This window comes from Macaca thibetana, chromosome 1 (assembly GCF_024542745.1).
Source record: "Macaca thibetana thibetana isolate TM-01 chromosome 1, ASM2454274v1, whole genome shotgun sequence".
In the NCBI taxonomy this organism is placed as follows: domain Eukaryota; kingdom Metazoa; phylum Chordata; class Mammalia; order Primates; family Cercopithecidae; genus Macaca; species Macaca thibetana.
Window position 1 is genome coordinate 199,694,917 of NC_065578.1, and position 23,345 is coordinate 199,718,261.

Below are 23,345 nucleotides of genomic sequence, written 5' to 3' on the forward strand. Positions count from 1 at the left end.
TGGTGATTCTTTAATGAACCAGTGAGAGCCAGGAGTGTGAATGCATGAAGGAGCATGAGTAGCAGGGGTAGGGGAATAGGTGAAGTCCTGGGAGTATGTCTATAAAGCCCAGTGTCCAGATAAAGGCTATAAGGAGAATAAGGCTCAAAGGGGAACTGTTCTGCTATTTTCTTTGTCCTAGCATTCTACAAAGAGAAACTGTCTAGTGTTGAGGCAGAGTAAAGGTAAGAAGGGAAACACAAACAATTTTGCAGTTGTTGACCAAAAATCAGAAAATTTATCCATAGGAAAACTTTGGAATACATAGTTTCAGTATGAACAATATTACTAATTTTTTACTTATTGCACAGGAAATAAATGAAAACTGAGAGATATGTTCCGAGAGCAGAGGAACAATGAAGATCTTGTGAAAAAGTGTTTTGAAATAGTACCTACATTTAAGCTTTTATCTTCCCCAGATTGACCCCACTTCACACACTTTGCTTTCACAAAATGCATTTCCTGTTCAAAGATAAGCTATAAACAGCACAGGGAATATGTATAATTACTATGAAGAAAGGAATGAAAGTAAAGGATAGAATAACATTATCCCCTCTCAAAGGAACAAAAACTTAAAAAAAAATTTTTTTCTAAATGTACCAAAGAATTTGCATATGGTACTGCAAATATGAACTAAAAATAAGAAATTAAAAACAATGAGTATTGAGCTGGCAGAGATTACAGAAAAAATGGAAGATAAAGGTAAAACATTACCAAAAAGGAAAGTAAGAAGCATCAAAAAGTATCCAAATTATTTTTGAAAATATGATAATTGATAAAAAGAGTATGCTTGATAAAATACTATAAAACAAAACAAGAAACAGTAAAAGGAAAATGAGATTAGGGAGATAATCATTTTATAAAATAGACAAATGACATCAAATATAAATAATAAAAAGATAAAACAGGAAAAAACAATGAGAGACTTTACATATGTATACTGTATATTATATGTGCATAAATTAATTTACCTATGTAATTAAATGATATTTACATATATGTGTGTGATCATCCTCAGTATCTGTGGGAGATTGATTCCAGGACTCTCCCTACTCCCCACTCCCTGTGGATACTAAAATCTACTAATGCTCAAGTCCCTTATGTAAAATGGCAGTATTTACACATAACCTATGCACATCTTCTTATATATTTTAAATCACCTCTAGATTACTTATAACATCTAATACAATGTAAATGCTGTCTAAATAATTATTGTACTGGTTTTTTATTTGCATTATTTTGTCATTGTTTTATTGGGTTTTTTTTTTTTCCAAATATTTTTGATCCATGGTTGGTTGAATCTCCAGATGCAGAACACGTGGATACGGAGGGCTGACTGTATATATATAGAGAGAGAGAGAGAGAGTGGAGTGTGTGTGTGTGTATGTGTGTGTGCGTGCGCGCGCATGCATGTGTGTGTGCATAAATACTTGTATGAGTCTGTTCTCACACTGCTATAAAGACATACCTGAGGCTGGGTAATTTATTAAGAAAAGAGATCTAATTGGCTCATGGTTCTGTGGGCTGTACAGGATTCCTCTTCTGGGAGGCCTCGGGAAACTTACCCATAGCAAAGGCAAATGGGAAGCAGGCACCGTCTTCACATGGCCTGAGAAGGAGAAGGTGCTACAAACTTTCAAACAACCAGATTCCTTGAGAACTCTATCAAGAGAACAGCAAGGGTGAAGTTTGCCCCCATGATTCAGTCACCTCTCACCATGCCCCTCCTCCAACACTGGGAATTGAAATTCGACATGAGATTTGTGTGGGGACACAGAGCTAAACCATATATATATATATATATATATATATATGTATATATGTATGTATGTATTTTGTTGTTGTTGTTGGTTTTTGTTTTGGTTTTGAGACACAGTCTTGCTCTGTCGCCCAGACTGGAGTGCAATGGTGCGATCTCCGCTAACTGCAGCCTCCGCCTCCAGGGTTCAAACAATGCCTCAGCCTCCTGAGTAGGTGGCATTACAGGTGCCTGCCACCACACCCAGCTAATTTTTGTATTTTTAGTAGAGATAGGGTTTCACCGTGTTGGCCAGGCTGGTTTTGAACTCCTGACCTCTAGTGGTCCACCTGTCTTGGCCTCCCAAAGTGCTGGGATTACAGGCACGAGCCACTGTGCCCAGCCCATGTCAATACTTTAAAGGGGATTGTCCTTGGCAACTTGTCCAAGGAAAAGTTAATACAGAATAATTTGCTGATATGGTTTGGTGGTGACCCCACCCAAATCTCATCTTGAATTGTAATTCTCATAATTCCCACATGTTGTGGGAGGGACCCAGTGGGAGATGATTGAATTACGAGGGCGGTTTCCTCCATACTGCTCTTATGGTAGTGAATACGTCTCATGAGCTCTGGTGGTTTTATAAGGGGTTTCCCCTTTCACTTGGCTCTCATTCTTTCTTGCCTGCTACCATGACTGTGAGGCCTCCTCAGGCATGTGGAACTGTGAGTCCATTAAACCTCTTTTTCTTTGTAAATTACCCAGTCTTGGGTATGTCTTTATCAGCAGCATAAAAACTGACTAATATTGTTACCATGGGACATATCCTAGTGAAATAACTTGAACTTGAAAGAAATAATGAAACAGGGAGGGGAAGAGGGGGAGGGAGGGGAGAAGAGAGGGAGGGACAAAGAGAGGGAGCTGGAGAGGGTAAGAGGAAAGGAAAGAGGGAGGACAGATTCTATTGGAGATACATGATGTCTTGCCCATCCAGAAGACATAGATTGCCTGCAAAGTAGAAACAAAAGTTACCTACAAAGCAAAAAAATAGGGTTGTCCCCAGGATTCTCTAAAGCTCTATTCACTATGAGAACATAGTAGCAGTCCATAAAGGATCTGAGAGAAAGAAACCAAGACTTAAGAATGTTATATGCATTCATGAATTTTATATCCCGGTAATCTCAATGGAAAAGATATGCTCACAGTAAGAAGAAAAAGACATTTAAATAGTGTCTGCACTGTGAAACTGAAACAACAAACATTTAAAATGCACATCTAAATAAACAAGTAATTGAACAGTATCTTAAGACTTAGAGTAAGTGACACTGTAGCCATGAGCATTAATAGATAACTGAAAAATAATCAAATAGGGACTTTATGAATGAGGCATATGGTTGCTGAATGATAACAAGAGATGGGCTAACAAATCTAATGGGCACGGTTGGCGAATAAACTGGTAAGTGAAATGTTGGGCCAAGGATTTCACTTATTATGCAATAACAAAAGAGTTATAGGCCAGATTCTCTTAAAACAGGGATTCAGGCTACTATTTAATCATAAAGAAAAAGATCCAAAATACACTGTGACATTTTTTAAGCCCATTGCAGAATGCTATCTGTATTAATTTTGTATTGCTACATAACAAGTGACTATAAACTTAGTAACTTAACTAACACATGTTTATGATCTCATAGTTTCTGTTGGTCAGGAGTCTGGATAAGGCTTAAGTGAATTTTCTGTTTAGGGTCTCAAGACTGCACTCAAGGTGTTGGCCAGGCTGCATTCTCATCTGAAAGCTTGCCTGGAAAAAGAATACCTCCAAATACACTCGTTATTGGCAGAGTTTCATCTCCTTGCAGTTATGGAACATAAGGCTTTGGCTTCTTATTACCTCTTAGCTGGAGGCTGCCCTCAGCTCCTAAAGGCTGTTTTCAGTTCCTTGCAATGTTGAGTTTTCACAACATGGCAGCTTAATTTATCAAGCCTCTAGATGAATTAGGAGAGTCAAGGAGTCTCTAGAGTGAGTCTGCTAGAAGATCAAGTCTTAAATAACGTAATGTAATTATGAGAGTGACATCCCATCACCATTGCCATATCTTATTGTTTAGAAGCAAGTCACTGGATTCTACATACACTCACGGAGTGGAAATTTCATGGAGGTATGAAATCAGGATACAGTAATGATAGGGGAGACATCTTAGAGGCTGCCCATCACAGAATCTGTACTATTATCATGATCATATATAAAAAGATAATTATTATTCCATTTTAAGTGACAAATAATTGTACATAGTCATGGGATGTAGAGTGGTATTTTGATACATGTTTACAATGTGTAATGATCAAATCAGGATAATTAGTATATTTATCACCTTGAATATTTATCATTTCTTTGTGTTGTGAACATTCAAAATCCTGTCTTCCAGGATTTTTAACACATACACTAAATTATTGTTAATCATATTCTCCCTACAGCGTTACAGAACACTAAAACTTATTCCTCCCATTTAGCTATAACTTTGTAGCCATTAGCCAACCTCCCTGTTTCCTTTCACCCCGTTATCCTTCCCAGGCTCTAATAACCACAATTCTATTCTCTAGTTCTATCTCATTTTTTAAATTGCAACATATGAGTGAAAACGTGGCATTTGTCTTTCTCTGCCTGGCTTATTTCACTTAATGTACTCCAGTCTCATCCATGTTGCCATGAATGACAGGATTTCATTTTTTATAGCTGAATAGTATTCCATTATGTATATATACCACATTTTCTTTATCAGTTCATCTGTAGATGGTCATTTAGGTTGTTTCCATATCTTGTCTATTGTCAATTGTGCTGCGATAAACATGGGGGTGCAGGTATCTCTTTGATATACTAATTACCTTTCCTTTGGATATGTACCCAGTAGTCTAGTAGTAGGATTCTTGGAAAATATAATAGTTCGATTTTTATTTATTTATCTGTTTATTTATTTAGGGACAGGTGTGTCACATTCTGACCCCAGGCTAGAGTGCAGTGGCACCATCATAACTCACTGTAGCTTTGAACTCTTGGGCTCAAGTGATTTTCCCACCTCGGACTCCTGAGTAGCTGAGACTGCAGGCAAGTGCAAACATGCCAGGCTAATTTTTTTTAAATGTTTTTGTAGAGACAGGATCTCACTTAGCCTTTACTTGTCTTGAACTTCTGGCTTCAAGCAATCCTCCTGCCTCAGCCTCCCAAAGTGCTGGGATTACAGTCATGAGCCACCACATCTGGCATATTTTTGTTTTTTGATGATAGTTATCCTAACTGGGGGGAGATGATATCTCACTGTGGTTTGAATTTCCTGGTGATTAGTAATGTTGAACATTTTAAAATATACTTGTTGATCATTTATATGTCTTCTTTTGAGAAATGTTTATTCAGATCTTTTTCCATTTTAAAATCAGATTTTTGTTTGTTTGTTTGCTGTTCAGTTTTTTGTATATTCTGGATATTGATAATCTCTTGTCAAATGAATAGTTTGCAAATATTTTCTCCCATTCTACAAGTTGTCTCTTCATGCCATAGATTGCTTTCTTTGCTGTACAGAGCTTTATAGTGTGATATAGTCCTATATGTCTATTTGTGTGTGTGTGTGTGTGTGTGCTTCTGAAGTCTCACCCATAAAATCTTTGCCTACAACAATATTCTAAAGCATTTTCCTTTTGTTTTCTTCTGGTAGTTTTATAGTTTCAGGTCTTATCTTTAATTCTTTAATTCACCCTGAGTTGATTTTTGTATACGGTTAGAAATAGGGGTCTAGTTTCATTCTTATACATGTGGATATCCAGCTTTCCCAGCATGATTTATTGAAGACACTGTCCTTTTCCCAATGTATGTCAATGATACCTTTGTCCAAAATGAGGTGACTCTACAAACATGGATTTATTTAGGGGTTCTCCATGCTGTTCCATTAGTCAATGTATCTTTTTTTATACTAATGCCATGATCTTTTGGTTACTATAGTTCTTGATATGGTTTGGATGTGTGCCCCCTGCAAATCTCATGTTGAAACATGATCCCCAATGTTGGAGGTGGGATCTAGTGTGAGGTGTTGACTCATGGGGATGGATTCCTCATGAATGGCTTAGTGCCATCCCTTTTGTGATGGGTGAGTTCTTGCTGTTAGTTTACATGACAGCAGGTTGTTTAAAGGAGCCTAGCTGGCCCCCTCTTTTCTCTTGCTCCTGCTCTTGCTATGTGATATGCAGCTCCTTGTTTGCCTTGTACCATGCTTGTAAGTTTCCTGAGGTTCTCACCAGAAGCAGATGCTAGCACCATGCTTCCTGTACAGCCTGCAGAACCATGAGTCAAAATAAACCTTTTTTTCTTTATAAATTACCCAATGTATTAGTACATTTTCATGCTGCTGATAAAGACATACCTGAGACTGGGCAATTTACAAAAGAAAGAGATTTATTGGACTTACAGTTCCACATGGCTGGGGAGGCCTCACAATCATGTCGGAAGGCAAGGAGGAGTAAGTCACATCTTACATGGATGACAGCAGGCAAAGAGAAGGCTTGTGCAGAGAAACTCCCATTTTTCAAACCATCGGATCTCATGAGACCCATTCACTATTCCAAGGACAGCACAGGAAAGACCCGCCCCCATGATTCAATCATTTCCTACCTGCTCCCTCCCACAACACATCGGAATGCGAGCTACAGGATTAGATTTGGGTGAGGATGCAGAGCCAAACTATATCACCCATTTTTAGGTATTTCTTTATACTAATGCAAATGTACTAACACAGTTTTGTAGTATACTTTAAAGTCAGATAGTATGATGCCTCCAGTTTTGTTCTTTTTGTTCAATATTGCTTTGGCTATTCAGGCTCTGTTTTGGTTCTATATAAATTTTAGGATTTTTTTTTTTACTTTTGTGAAGAATGCATTGACTCTCTAGATTACTTTGGGCAGGAACTGCACTGAATCTGTAGATTGCTTTGGTAGTATGATCATCTTAACAATGTTGATTCTTCTAGTCCATGATCATGGGAAATTTTTTTTTCACTTTTTTTGTGCTCTTAATTTATTTCCTCAGTGTTTCACAGTTTTTGTTGTAGAGATCTTTCACCTCTTTAGTTAAGTCTATTTCTTGGTATTTTTTAAAGCTATTACTAATGAGATTCCCTTTTTGATTTCTATAGCTAATTTTTTAGAGTTTTTAACATGAAAAGGTATTGAATTTTATGAAATGCTTTTTTATATATATATTAAGATGATTATGTGGGTTTTGGCCTTCATCCTGTTGATGTGATTTATCATATTTATTGAATTGCATACATTGAAACATCCTTGCATTCATGGGATATATTCCACTTGGTCCTGATGTATTATTTTTTTGATGTTATTGGGTTTCGTTTGCTAGTAATTTATTGAGGATTTTTACAGCTATGTTCCTCAGGAATATTGGCTTGTAGGCTTTTTTTTTTTTTTTTTTTTTTTTTTTGTGCCTGTCTGGTTTTGGTATTAGGATAATGCTGGCCTCCTAAAATGATTTAGGAAGAATTCTCTCCTTTTCAATTTTTGGGAATAATTTGAGAAGAATTGATATTAGTTCTCCTTTAAAAGTTTGGTAGAATTCATCAGTAAAGCCATCTAGTCTTGGACTTTTGCAGGGAGAAGGGAAATTTTTTATTACTGATTCAACCTTGTTATTCATTATTGTTCTGTTCAGAATTTCTATTTCTACCAGGCTCATTCTTGGTAGGTTATATGTATCCAGGAATTTATCTATTTTTTTTCTAGGTTTTCTTATTTGTTGGTGTGGTTTTTCATAATACTCTCTAATGATCCTTTGTATTTCTCTGGTATCAAGTTATAATCCCTCCTTTTTCATTTCTGATTTTATTTGTGTCTTCTCTTTCCTTTCTCAGTCAAGCTAATGGTTTGTCAATTTTCTTTATCTTACCAAAATCCAGATTTTCATTTTGTTTATCATTTGTGTTGTGTTTTAAAGTCCCTGTTTTGTTTAGCTCTGCTCTGAACTTACTATTTCTTTTCTTCTACAAATTTTGGGGTTGGCTGCTGCTTGCTTTTCTAATTTCTTGAGGTGCCTTGTTTATTTGAAATCTTTCAGTTTTTTTGATGTAGTTGTTTAGTGCTATAAACTTTCCTCTTAGTACTGCTTTTGCTATGTCCCATAGGTTTTGATATGTGTGCTTTTATTTTCATTTGTTTCAATACATTTTTTAAATTTTCTTTTTAATCTCTTAATTGACTCAATTGTTGTTCAGGAGCATTTTTTTTTATGTTTCTATTATTTGCACAGTTTCCAGAGTTCCTCTTTTTATTGACTTCTAGTTTTATTCCATTGTGATCCAAGAAGATATTTGATATTATTTCAGTTTTTTATATTTGTTAATATTTGTTTGGTGACCTAACATGGTCTTTCCCGTAGAATGTTCCATGTGATGATGAGAAAGATGTGTATTCTGCAACTGTTGGATGAAGAGTTCTATAAATGTCTACTAAATTTATTTGGTCTATAGTAGACTTTAATGTTTCTTTGTTGATCTTCTGTCTAGATCATCTGTCAAATGCTGAAAGTGGGCTGTTGAAGTCCCCAATTATTGTTGTATTAGGGTCTAGGTCTGTCTTTAGCTCTAATAATATTTGCTTTATATCTCTGGATGCAGGTATTTACAATGTTATAGCCTCTTGCTGAATTACTCCCTTTATTATTATATAGTGACCTTCTTTGTCCCTTTTAACCTGAAGTTTATTTTATCTGGTATAAGTATGGCCACTGCTGGGTGTTTTGGGTTTACATTTGCATGCCATGTTTTTTTCTATTTCTTCACTTTCAGTCTATGTGCATATTTACAAGAGAAGTGAGTTTCTTGTAGGCAGCATATATTTGAGTTTTGTTTTTTAATTCACTTAGCCAGACTATCTTTTAATTGGAGAATTTAAACCACTTACATTCCAGGTTGTTATTGATAGGTGAGGACTTACTCCTATCACTTTATTAACTTGTGTCTAATTGATTTATTTCTTATTCCTTTCTTACTCTCTAATTTTTTGTCTTTGTGATTTGGTAGTGATAACATTTGATTTTTTACCCTCCTTTCATTTGTGTATCTGCTTTACTAGTGAGTTAATACTTTTGTTTTCATGATAATAGAGATCATTCTTTTATTTTCAGGTCCTGAAAATGATCTTCTTTGAGCATTTTTCGTGGCCAGTCTAATGATGAATGTTCTCGGTTTTTACTTGTCTGAGAAAGATTGTATTTCTCCATTTTTGAAGGATAGATTTGTTGGGTATAGTATTTTTTTCCAGCAGTTTTCTCTTTCAGCACTTTTCACAGCCTGTAAGGTGAGAAATCTGTTAGTCTGATAGAGATCCCCTTATATGTAACTTAATGTATTTCTCTTGCTGTTTTTAGAATTTTATCTTTGTCTTTGACTTTTGACTATAATGTGCCTCAGACAGGACCTTTTTGGATTTAATCTATTTGGGAATTTTTAAGCTTCCTGTGTGTGGATGTCTATATTTTTTGCAAGACTCAGAAAGTTTTCTGCTATTATTTTATTAAATGGGTTTTCTATGTCCTTTTCCATCTCTTTTTCTGAAATTTTAAACATTTGCATGTTTTTTTGCAAATGTTTAAAATTTCAGAATGTAGGCTTTCTCTATTATTTTTGTTTTTTTCTTTTTGTCTGGGTTATTTCAAAAGACCTCTCTTCAAGTTTAGAAATTCTTTCTATTGCTTGATCTAGTCTATTGTTGAAGCTCTCAATTATATTTTTAATTTCATTTATTGAATTTTTCAGTTCCAGGATTTCTGATTGGTTTTTTAGTGATATCTATCTTTTCATTGAATTCTCATTTGGATCATGAATTGTTTCCTTGATTTCTTTGAATTATCCATTTGTGTTCCTCTCATGTTGGACCCCTGTTGATTCTAATAGGGATGGCACCATGTCAGAGAGGCCAAAGAAGAGACCCAGAGACAACAAATGAGACACAAGACTTACTAAGTTGGACTTTATTGAAGGTGCAGTGGTTATGGGCTTGGCGGAAGAACCATTACCATTTGTAAAAATCATCCAGTTTATGTAGCATTTTCACTTAGCTTTCTTCACCCTGCAACACCCATTTAACCCAAAACAAAAGGCCTTAATCCTCTGTATGTCCTACATTTTAAAGGATGAGCCAGGGGTTTAGTTGTCATTCATTGTGTGAACCAAAAAGTATCTGACACAAGTATCAATCAATTTAGAAAGTTTATTTTGGCAAGGTTAAGGATGCACTTGTGACACAGCCTTCAGGAGGTCCTGACATGTGCCTAAGGTGGTTGGGGCACTGCTTGCTTTTATGCGTTTTAGAGAGACATAATGCATCAGTCAATACATGTAAAATGTACATTGGTTTTATCTGGAAGGGTGGGACAACTCCAAGCAGGAGGTTCCAGGTCATAGATAGATTTAAAGATTTTCTGATTGGCAATTGGTTGAAAGAGTTAAGTTATTATCTAAAGACCTGGAATCAATAGAAAGGAATGTCTGGATTAAGGTAAGCAGTTATGGAGACCAAAGAGACCAAAGTTTATCATGCAGATGAAGCCTCCTGGTAGCAGACTTCAGAGAGAATAGATTGTAAATGTTTCTTATCAGACTAAAGGTCTTCGTTGATGTTAATCCTGGTCAGCTTTTTCTGAATTCCAAAAGGGAGCAGGATATAATGAAGCATGTCTGACTCCAATTCCTGTCATGACCTGTGTGTACTAGTTTCTTAGGTTAATTTTGGAATGCCGTTGGCCGAGAGGAGGGGTAGGTTCAAAAAGCTGGAATTTTATTCTTGGTTTACAGTCTTCCCCTTCTGGCCAAGATTTGCCAGAGTCAACATTAATGGCCACCACATTTTTATTTTGTCCCATAGCATTGCCAGGGTGGCATAGCTGCTGGCTTCAGGTTCATCTTGTCCCTTGTTGGGATGCTTATGGCCAAGAGACTTAGAGTCAAAAGATAGCCAATTTAAATGTTCTAGGTCAGACAGGAATGGACATGGACAGCCATTCATTAACCTTTAAAAATGTGTAAGTAATATAAAAACCAACGAACAAAAGTCAAAGCAAAGCTACAAAATTGACTTATCTTTAACTTCTATTTGTTGAGCTACTATAATCTTGGTTTTAGTTACAGACTTATAGCAATTAGATATGCAAACATAAACATCGTTATGAAAAAAAATTTTTAATATATATTTATCTGCACAACTCATAACTGGGAGTATTATACCCAGTAAGTATTGTCATGAGTATCTTTATCCTCTCAGTAATTATTTTTTTAAATCCTACAGGAAGGAGGAAATTATTTATGGCTGAGATGGATAAAAATGTGCCTCATAGCCAGGTGTGGTGGCTCACACCTGTAATCCCAGCACTTTGGGAGGCCTAGGCAGGTGGATCACCTGAGGTTGGGAGTTTGAGACCAGCATGACCAACATGGAGAAACCCTGTCTTTACTAAAAATACAAAATTAGCCAGGCATAGTGGCACATGCCTGTAGTCCCAGCTACTCTGGAGGCTGAGGTAAGAGAATCACTTGAACCTGGGAGGTGGAGGTTGCAGTGAGCCAAGATTGCGCCATTGCACTCCAGCCTGAACAACAAGAGTGAAACTCCAAAAAAGAATGTACCACATAATAATGCAGGAGGTAGACTCTTATTTTACCAGCTATTTAGGCATCTGTGTACCCATTCTTGATTAGGAGGATTTGGAGGCTCTGAAGGGCCTGAACTAATTCTATCCCTCAGAACCAGCCCTTACAATTTCCATACATATGGTTTGAAAATTGTACTTATTTCTTTCCTTACTTCCTTTCTTCCTCCCTCCCTTACTTATTATATATCCTGAGCATCTATTTTCTTTAAAGTAATCTTTATTCAAATTAGCCCTATTTCTGCCATGATGTAGTGAGAAGATTAACATCCTCTCCTGAAAAAGCAATTATAAAGCTAAAAAGAAATGTAAAAAAATAACCATTTCAGTTCTCTGGAAGTAACCCAAGTTTCCAATAAACTGAGTAACATTTAGTCTTGACATTTATTCTTGAAAATTACTATATCAGCTTTGTTGGCATAGTAATTCAACCAGAGTAGGACAGGCTGTGAAAATCAACAACTTAGCTGCCACTGCTAGAAGGTGTCCCCCCTTAATCTGGACTTTACTATTTAAAGTGTTGATCTCATACAATCTCATATTCATAAGAGTGAACAGGATGAGCCAGCATCTTCACTAGGCTGATGTTATAGCCCTGTTTGGGGACCATGCGATGGAGTAGCAGATTTGCCAGACATTTAACAGTGAAATCTTGGACATGAGCTAAACATGGGGACACTAAGAAGATTTATTGCATGTCGTAGGTTGATCGGAGGCCATGGGTAGCAGGGACTGGAATGGGCTCAAGCCTACCATACATCCCTAGAAGACAGAGCCATGCACACAGAGGAGATGTGTGAAAAGTTAGGGGTTTATAAAAACCAGAGAAGACTTGAGAACAGCCTAAACTTTTTTGGTTTTGTACTTGAGACAGGGTTTTGCTCTGTCTCACAAGCTGGAGTGCAGTGGCATGATCACAGCTCACTGCAGCCTCAAACTCCCAGGCTCAAGTGATCTTCCCAACTCAGCCTCCTGAGTAGCTGGGACTACAGGTGTGCACTACCATGCCCCGCTAACTCTTTATTTGTTGTAGAGATGGAGTTTCCCTATGTTGCCTAGACTGGTCTTAAACTCCTTGGCTCAAGCAATACTTCTACCTTGGCCTCCAAAAATGTTGGGATTACAAGTGTGAGCCACCATACCAGGCCACCTTGAACTTTGAATGCATCTCTAGCTCTGAGGTGTTTTTTAACACTAACCAATTCAATTATCTTATTCTCACAACAACTTGATATCCAACAATTCAATTCAATTCGGACACTATCTACCTGGAGCTAGCTTCAGATCCTTCACTTAAAGGGCTCAGTCCCACAAGAGTGCCCCCAATTCAAATGCCAGTTGCAAGTTTCAGGCCAGGTGTCCTGACAAACAAGTTATAAGTTGAGAGTTCCCACATCCATCCCCAGGTTCAATAATTTGCTGTAACAGCTCACAGAGCTCAGGAAAACACTCTACTTACATTTGCCTGCCAGTTTATTAAAAATAATACAAATGAATAAGCAGATGAAAAGGTGCACAGGACAGGGTCTGAAAGGGATCCTGGCACAGGAGCTTCTTTTCCCTAAACTTGGGGTCTACTACCCTTTTGGCATATGAATGCATTCACCAACATAGAAGCTCTCTGTGTCTTATTGCTCAAGAGTTTTATAGATTCAATCTCCAGCTCCCTTCTCTTTTCCCAGGAGGTCAGTGGGTGGAGTTGAAAGTTTCAACCCTCTAATTTCTTGTCTCTCTGGTAATCAGCCCTATTCTGAGGCTATTTGGTAGTCTCACTCTGTCACCTGATTAGCATACACTCAGGTGTCATTATCAAAATGGGCTCCTTATGATAACAAAGGCACTTCTATCACTCAGGAAATTTTACGGGTTTAGGAGCTCTGTGTCAGGAACCAGGGGCCAAGACCAAACATATTTTTATTTCCATGCCAATTCACACACAAATCCATCAGCAGAGACTAGACACCTTACTGGCTCTGACCAATCTTTGGCTAAACATTAAGCTATGCAGACACAATGGTGACCTTAGTAAGCCAGGCTTAACTATAAAAACAAGAAAAAACCCAAAGACATTATCAACCATACATTCCAGAGAATCAGATTTCCCAAATTTAATCCAGGCAAGTTACTAAATGAGCAAAACATTAACTACAAATCTCAGAGGAGAAAATAAAGATCCCAAGATACTGGTATACAATATATTATCTGAAATGTCTTGTATTCAATAAACAAGACAGATGGAAAGAAGCAAGAAAGTGTGGCACATACTCTGGAAAAAATAACAGTTCATATGAACTGTCTCTGAGTGGTCCTATATGTTAGATTTAGAAGAAAAAGTCTTCAAAGAAACTATTCAAAGAACTAATGAAAATGATGTTTAAATAATTAAAGGAAAGTATGATAGCAATGACCCCAATGATCGAATGAAGAGAAAATTTCAGCAGAGATAAAAATCATATAAAAGAACCAACTGGAAGTTCTGAAGTTAAAATATTACTAGAATATTTCATAAAAATAAAAAGTCAAAGAATCAGGAAGATATAATAATTTTAAGTGTATTTCACCTAAAAACAGTGTCCCAGAATATGTGAAGCCAAAAAACTAAGAATTGAAAGTATAGACAGCAATAATAGCTGGAGATTTCAATACGCACTCTTAATAATTGAGAGAATGCCTAGACCGTAAATTGGCTCGCGTAAAGAAAATTTGAGCAATGCTATCAACCAACTTAATATAACTGACATTTACAGAACGCTCCACCCAAATAGTTCAGAAACATATTCTTTTCAAGTTTATTTGGAAAATTCTGCAGATAGATGACATACTGGGCCACTAAATACATCTCAATGCATTTTTTTGAAGAAAATTAATCATATAAAGTATGTTATCTGACCACAACAAAATTGAATTGGAGATCCATAATAGAAACAAATCTGGGAAAATGTCAAATATATGGAAATCAAGTGACATACTTATGAAAAAAATAACCCTCATGATTCAAAAAAGAAATCACAATGAAATATTTTAAAATATTGTGAATGAATGGAAACAAAACCACAGCACATCAAAATTTATAAGATGCAGTTCAAGCCATATTGAGAGGGAAATTTATAGCTTTCAAAAACTGTATCAGAAAGTAATGATTTGAATGTGCCCCCTAAATTCCATGTGTTGAAAACTTGATTCCAAAATTCATATGTTGATAGTATTTGGAGGTGGAGCCCTCGGGAGATAATTAGGATTAGATAAATTCATCAGGGTGGGTCCCCCATGATGGGACTAATGTTTTTTTTTTTTTTTTTTTTTTTTTGAGACAGAGTCTTGCTCTGTCACCCAAGCTGATGTGCAGTGGTGCAATCACTGCTCACTGCAGTGTCGACTTCCCAGGCTCAGGTGACCCTCCTACCTCAGCCTCCCAAGTAGCTGGGACTTCAGGTATGCGTCACCACACCTGGCTATTTGTTTGTTTGTTTTGTATTTTTGTAGAGATGAAGTTTCACCATGTTGTCCAGGCTGGTGGCCTCCCAAAGTGCTGGGATTACAGATGTTAGCCACTGCGCTTAGCCTGGGACTGCTGTCTTTAGAAGAAGAGGAAGAGCGACCTGAGCTGACAGGCTCTTGCCCTTCTGCCTATCCACAAGATGGCCCTTACTAGATGCTGGCATCATGCTGTTGGGCTTCCCAGATTCCAGAACCATGAGCTAAATGCACTTTAAAAAATAAAAATTACCCAGTCTTTGGTATTCTGTTACAGAAACAGAAAATTGATTAAGACAGTATCATGTCAAGAGCTTAAACTCTTACCCTAAAAATTAGAAAGGTGGAATCAAATGCAAAGGAAATAATAAAGATCTGAGAAAAAAAAATCAATAGTTTTTAAAAATAAAGAAAAACAGTAAAACCAAAAATGTATTCTTCAAAAGACCCACAAAATTGACAAATTCCTAGCTAGAATGAAGAAGATAATAAGAGAGAAGCACAATTTACCAAAGTCAGGAGTGAAAGATCAGCATCACTACTGATCCTAAAAAAATCACCTGTACAGTAAGGAAAAAAATTCAAAAGAAGGGAATTTAGAATAGCAAGCACGAAGTAAAAACTGCCTTTCTCACAGATGATATAATCTTATATGTACAAAATTCTAATGAACACACGCACACACACACACACAACTGTAACAAAGTAAGAAGTATAATAAGGTTACAGGATACAAAAGCAACATAAAAATTGGCATATTCCCTATGTCAGCAAAAAAATCTGAAAATGAATTTTTAAAAGCTTATTTACAATTGCATCAGAAAGGATACAATACTTAGGAATAAATTGAAGAAAATAAGTACATTATTTATACACTGAAAAAGATTGCTGAGAGAAATTAAGGGCGATATATATATATGAAGAAACATTCTGTCTTCAAGGATTGACTATCTCAGTACTGTTAAAATGCCAATTTTCAATAAATTGACCTACAGATTCAACACAATCCCTTACAGAATCCCAGCAGTCTTTTTGTTGTTGTTGTTTTAGAAAACTTCTGGCTGATCCTAAAATTTATATGGAAATGCAAAAGACCTACAAAAGTCAGATCTTTTTTTTTTTTTTTTCTGGTGTTGTGGGGGTGGGGTTAACATTTGGTGTGTCCAAACAACAGAATATTACTCAGGAATGAAAAGTAAAAGAGTGACACATGCTACAACATGGATGTCATTTGGGGCTGATTTAATAAGACACCATAGACTGGGTGACTTAAACAACAGAAATTTATTTCTCATAGTTCTATAGGCTGCAAAGTTCAAGATCAGGATGCCAGCAAATTCTCTATCTGGTGAGGGCCTTCTTACTGGTTTGCAGATGGCCATCAACTAGTATCCTTACATGGCAGAGACAGCAAGCTCTAGTCTCTTTCTCTTTTTCATTATTAAGAACACTAATTCCATCATGCGGGCTCTACCTTCATGACATCATCTAAATCTAAGTAGCTGCCAAAGGCCCCACCTTCTAGTACCATTCCATTGGGGGTTAGTTTGCAGGAAACACAAACATGCAGTCCAAAACAATTAGTTAACTTTAAAAATATTATGTCAAGGGTGCCAGATACAAAAGACAATGTATTCTATGGTTCCATTTTTATAAAATGGCCAGAAAAAGCAAATTTATAGAGGCAGGAAGAAGTGCTTGACTGGAGACAGAGGGTATGGTGCACTGCAAATGGGCTTTAGGAAAATCTGGAGGCAATAACAAATGTTCTAAACTGGATAGTAGTGATAACACAAAACTATAACTCTACTAAAAATCATTGCATTGTATACTTAGAGTAGATAAAATATTTATACCTCAAAAAAGCTGTATGTATTTTAAAAAGCTTTAAAAAACCCCAAGGAATGGGAAAGACCAAGGCCTCTGGTCAGGTCTGGCTCTGCATATTTAGATAAAGACTGAGCTGTACAGTGATTATTTTTCTTTCTCATTGTCTCACTTGATTAACTCTACTTTCAGAAGGAAAAGTTCATGGGAAATTTAGATGCCTAACTCCCTAGAGAATTTTGAATTTTCTGTTATGTTGGAGGAGAAACATCCAAATAACAGATGCATGAATTTCATTAATAATGAAAACTGTAGAATTGGAAAAAAAACTTTTGTAGGACAGATTGTCAGTAATTTTATTTAATTTCCCAATAATCTGTCTTCTCAACAGGTAAGTTCATTTTGCTTCCACAAATTGAATTAACTACTGATTTATAAGGTCCGTGTGTACTCTTCCCCCCCCCCCCCCCCCCGCCTTTTTAAAGAGAGGGCCTCTCTCTTGCCCAGGCTGGAGTGCAGTGGTGCAATTGTGGCTCCTTGCAGCCTTGACCTTCTGGGGTTCAAGCAATACTCCCACCTCAGCCTCCCAAGTAACTGGGATTATAGATGTGCACCACCAGGCCTGGCTTTTTTTTTTTTTTTTTTTTTTTTTTTCCCCAATAGAAATGAGTTCTGCCTATGTTGCTTAGGTTAGTCTCTAACTCTTGGGCTCAAGCAAGCCTCCTGCTTCAGTCTCCCAAAGTGCTGGGATTACAGGTGTGAGCCACCATGCCCAGCCCCTTGCGAACTCTTCAGGCAAAGAAAAAGAACTGTGTCAAGAATTCAAACATCTCTGAGCGATTAGATGAAGTGACCCCAAGTACATACATGCTGACTCTACATTCATGAAGTTATAAATAGTTATATACTACTTACGTAAGGAGGTCAAGGCTGCAGTGAACTGTGATCATGCCACTGCACTCTAGCCTGAGTGACAGTGAGACTCAGTCTTAGGAAAAAAAATGAGTTAACAGGAGCTGTGAATTCTTTAGAGTTTAATAATAGAGATCTTCTATTTAATTGCTGTGTTTAAGTTTATGTCTGCCTTTTCAGTTAGATTTGACAGGTTCTGTATAATGTCAGAATAAATGGTTTATTCATTGAGTTTATTGAGGGAAAGAGATCATTCTAGAAAAGACAGTCAATTCAATTTTATATGCATGCAGATTGGTGGTTATTCTTTTGTCTTCCAAATAGTAGTTTAAAAACAAAACCAAATGAGTTAAATAACAGATCAGAAGTCAGAAAACTGAAGCTTGTTTTGTTAGTAATAACTGTGATTTTTAAATTCTAGGCATTTAAAATCTTTAATTCCCTTTTTCTCTTCATATATTAAATGGATTTAGTAACGTAATAGTTGCATGGTCCTACTTTGATGATAAGACAAGAAAACTAATATGTAGCCAATCTCAAATAACATGTCTCCTGGTCCTATAACCAACCCTAGAGTGCATAAAAATGAACATAGAACTTTCTTTGATTGTCCCAACCAGAATTTTTTTTTCCCCACTGAATCCTGTTGTGTCTTTTCACTTAAACCCCTCTGGCCCTGCTATGTTGGAGAGATGCATATGTGTTATCTAAACTGAAAGCTCCCATAGAAAATAACTGGGCCCAGTGACCTTCTGTTTGCAGCTATGCTTAGCACCATGCCTACACAGATACCCATTAGCTAAGAAATAAACACAGATGGGCAAACTGAGGTGCCCTTCTCTAGCACCAGCCCAATTTTATATTAACCCCTTTTCATATATGTGTACACTCATAAATATTTCCTAGATTTCTTTAGATGGCCCCACAAACAATTGTAATATACTATATTTGCATAGAACTTTAAAAATTATTTTCCAAGAGCAATTTATCTTTGTAAGCAAATTTGGTTCTCTCCAGAGATGCAATCCCTGGTCTTTATTCCTTTCAGGACTGCAGGAGAAGATACTACATGGGAGTAGTCGATAGTACAGAGGCCTAGCAATCTGTAGTCTCTGGTCATAGCCATTTAACTTTTACAACTAACGTATTTGACCTCATTCAAAATGTACCTAAGATTTGTTTTAATCAGGTGTGGTAAAACAGCAGACATAGAAATGATTGTCATGAGAAAGAAGTATACTAACAAATTCCTAAAAATAAGAGATAAACCATGCCATGCAGGGTCACAAGCGACAACACCCAGACCAGTCAGAAGGCAGAAGGAAGAGGGGAGAGCATTACCCAGAGGCTTTATTAGTGTTTTCTTAGGGAGGAATGGGCAAGGAAACACTTTAAGATTGGACAGTTTGAGTAATTTTGGTAAGTTGTGGGCTGTAGTAGTGGTGCCTAGCTGTGAGGTAGGTGACCCTGAGGTGATTTAGGACAGGGGGAATATTGGTTTGGCATGTGAGAGTTTGATAAAACATAGAGTTGGGGATGTGGATTCTGGATTGGTAGGTTTAAATATCCAAGACACACATGCTGGGGAGTTTGCTTTCTCTAGGAATTAGCTAGCCCTGTGTGGGGCAGTCGCTCCAGGATCAATGCCTTAAATGCCAGAGCGTCAAGAATACAGAAAACAAGACATAGTCAACACAGATTTTAGTCAAATCACTTCAACTCTCACACCTTTTTTCTAGTCTGAAAAATGAAAATATTGAATGAAGTCACCTCTAATGTATGTCTCTGACTGTAGGGAAAAATCCCATGGCTCTGGGTTCTGTGCTTCATGCTACTTCTTATGCCAGTGAGTAATTGCTACAGTTAAAATACTGCTCTGTCCCGATAAGGAGGGTATTGTTTTTGTCTGGAACAACTGTGTATTTTTAAAAGGAGATGGGCTAATAACCCAACCACCAAAATATTTAGTGTCTCATTTACATGTGTTTTTCCTTATTAGGAGCTGAGCAGATAAAACGTTTTAGTTACCTAGTAAAGCCACAGAAACCTTAGGAGGTGGGGAAAGTGTCAGCCAAATCTCATTCATATTTGCTAAAAGAATGCAAACCAATTGGGTCAGATACGGTATAGTTATTTATATATAAATCACCTGGGAGCAAGCTATTATTTTAATTGGAGAAAATTTATTATTCAACTCCTTGAATAATTTGCCAAATATGGTTACAAGCATGTCTGTGAATGAATGAAATTTATGAAGGGTAGGCATCACTTAGGTAACTTAAGAAGTATTCTTTTCAGACTACCATCCACGACACAGAAAAAAAAGTTCAGAAAATGTCATTTTCACTTCATGATTTCTATTTATGATCTATGCCCCTGAATTTGTATTCCCACTCTCTAACCCTTATAAAACTCGAATGATCTCCCAATGACACTAACCTGGCTGTATATATTGCAACTGTGGAACAGATTCACAATAGGAGTGCCATTTGTGGTATATAGATTGTCAACTGCTCAACTCTAGGGGGCACAATTTATAATCAGACTCAATCCTGGGCCTCCAGATGCTTTCAATTTGGATGACATATAAATGTGAGGGGAAAAGCATGAGAGAGTTGCATAGGATGGATATAGGCAAGAAGATGAGATGCCAGAAAAGGAAATGGTTATTAAGGTAGGCATGATTATGTGGAAGAGTTCTATAGAAACAGTGAGGATACATGAATTGAAACCTGAAAGATCCTTTCAGTTTGAAATGAGTCACAGTTTCCGAAGGGTAATGGGAACAGAACCCTGAAGAGTAATTGAGAGGTTGAAATGCATTGACAAAAGAATATATAATCTTTTGAACAGTTGAGTAAAAGGAAGGAGAGATATAGGGGTTTAGTTAGAGAAGTATGCAAAGTTCAAAAAGAAGATTTATTGTTATTACTACTACTATTATTTATAGCCTGCTTGAAAGGAGTTTAAAAAGAAAATAGTAAATGCAGGTTAGAAGAGGATGATAAAGGTATAAGTTGCCTTACAAGACTAGGAGATCAGATGTAGGAAATATGGAAATAAACTAGCATTGAAGTGAAAAGAGAAACCTCTTCCTTTGATATAGAATTGAAAATAGTGGGGATGAATATATATTTAAGTAAATGTTAAGATTGTAGGATCAAAGGTAAGATGGTAAGGGGGTTCATATCTACTGGCCTTTTTTTCCCCTGTGAACTTAAGGGATGTGATCATCACTGAAGTTGCAGCAGAGATGGAGTAGGGATCCATCTTTACACTTAACAGTTTATGAAGTTTAAAGAAACTATGAACTAACCTTTGTGGGAGACAGAAGAGACACTGGAGCAGTGATGGTGAAAGGTTTGTCAAACATTACAGGGCATACTACTGAGTTGGAGTCCACAAATTTCTAGGGGCAATAATATACACAAGTATGTAATGTGCTTTTGCAATGTTCAGCATTCCAAGTGCACAAGTGGTGAAGCCATGTGTCTGGGTTTACTATGGAGGTAAATTCACAAGGTGGATTCAGAGGGGTAAGGGTCTATGGATTTTGAAGTGCTGGTGAGTATAAGAGATACACCATGGATCTAGATTGGTTAGGAAAAAAAGAGAAGTCATCAGGAGAGTGATGAACTGGGAGAAGATAGGAGGATTTAAAGAACTATGTCTCAATGAGGTTAAAGAGCAAGTTGACATAGGGAAATATAGTGACTCTAAGGATAAGAGATCATAATCCGATATTGAAGTATTGGAATTTACCATTTCAGAGATGAGGGTACTCCAAGGTCAAGATTCAGCCATGTGTTTAAATTATTAAAGTGGAAGAAGGACTTTGAAGTCAAAAAGTTTAAGATAAGTTTGTTGGATAGTCATGCATGTGCATGATACAATCATGAGTGATCTTGGCAAGAGTTGGGACAGAAATGCAAATTGAGTCATACCAGAATGCTCAAGGATGAAATGTGTGGGGTGTAGGATAGCGGGTAAATAATGAACAAAAGAGCTTTTATTCAACTTAGAGTTTACAGCGTGGTATTCACAGATATTATTTCACTTAATTTTCACAATCTATCAAGTAGACATGACTATTAGTCTAATTTTATAGACAAGGAAACTGAGATAGAAGTTGGGACTTGCCAAACAAACATCACTCAAGTTAGTAAGTGACAGAGCTGGAATTCAAGCCCATACTTTCTGACTGCAGATCTCATGTTCTTTCCAGGATAACACACTATCTTAGCTGAGATGAAATCGTACCCCTTGGGGCACATATTTAACAGAGGGTACTCTTTAGAGTACCCTTAAACCAAACAAAAAATAATACAAATGTGAAATTTAAGACCTCTTACTAGGTAAGGGTTGCTTTCCCGGAAGCAATGGTTGAAGAAAAGAATTTCCCCCAGTTTGTGCCAAAGAAAATGAAAGGCTTACGTACGTACATCAGTCAAAACCTGTCCTCAGCTGCTCCAAGGTAAAGAGCAGAACCGACTCTCAGCCATACAGCATAGGTGCTTCTTAATATTCAATTTAACTCAATTACACCTGGGCAAAAATGTCAGGTGAAGGGATCAGGAAATAAGGCATGGAGCATTTAATATCCTACTTAAAAACAACATAAAAAATGGATGGTTCAGGTCTTATTGTTCATATCTTTCATGATTCTCATTTCCTCTCAAAGACAAAAGTACTGATAATAATTTAAACAAAATATTCCTGAAGCACCAAATCTTTCTGGGAACAAGAATCAGAGTCCCTGCTTTTAGACAACATTATGGTAAGTTTTTTCTTCTGTTTGATTTAACATAACTATTAAGGCAGGAAAACAAGATTTAATACTCTTTCCCACTTTCCTATAATTTTTGCTACTAGAGTTCATACATTACAAAAACAGTGAAGGAATGAGATTGGTCTTTGGGAGATGTTGGGGCTCCTTTCCTACCCAGTAATAGTAGTTAAAATATGGCAGGTGTTAACAAATGGTAAGTAAGTTATACTTAGCCTAATAATTAATTGAGGGCATTGACCATTAGGAGAGAAAACATTCCAACTGTGGGAGATTCAAATACTCAAAAAAACATTTTTAGAGAGCTTTGAAAGGGAAAAGAACCTAGTTCAAGAATCTGAAGAAGCAACATTCCTTCTTGAATATGGACAGAGGTGAGTATTTGGAAGAATCAGGAAAGGGTCCTCTTTTAGGGAAATGCCTAGTGGGCATATTACCATGAGTTTAGATAGAGTGGGCCCATAGATGGCAAGCCAGGAGAAAATTGAAATTACAGAAGATCTTTTATAAGATCCAAAAATGTTAAGCAAGTTACAGCTGCCCAGATTGCTTGAAAAGGGTTTAAGCTGTAAAGCCCAAGCAATGAAGTCCCTGAGGTTCTTTATTTCATAAGATGTGGGTTTGGGTGTGGGTAGGAAGTGACTTAGCTGAGAGCTGAACTTCAGTCAGATGCTGCCCGACCGGTTTATGAAATTAATTTCACCTCCATGCCCGGTAGGGAATTTACCACTACTCAAATAGATGCAGGAATCTCCAGCCCATGGAGATGCCTAGGGTCAGAAAGAACTTTGATGGAATAACAGTAATGCAAAAAGTTTCAAAACTCAGTGTGATCAGCTCTTCTTCCGGGACATAGACTGGTTTCTCAATTC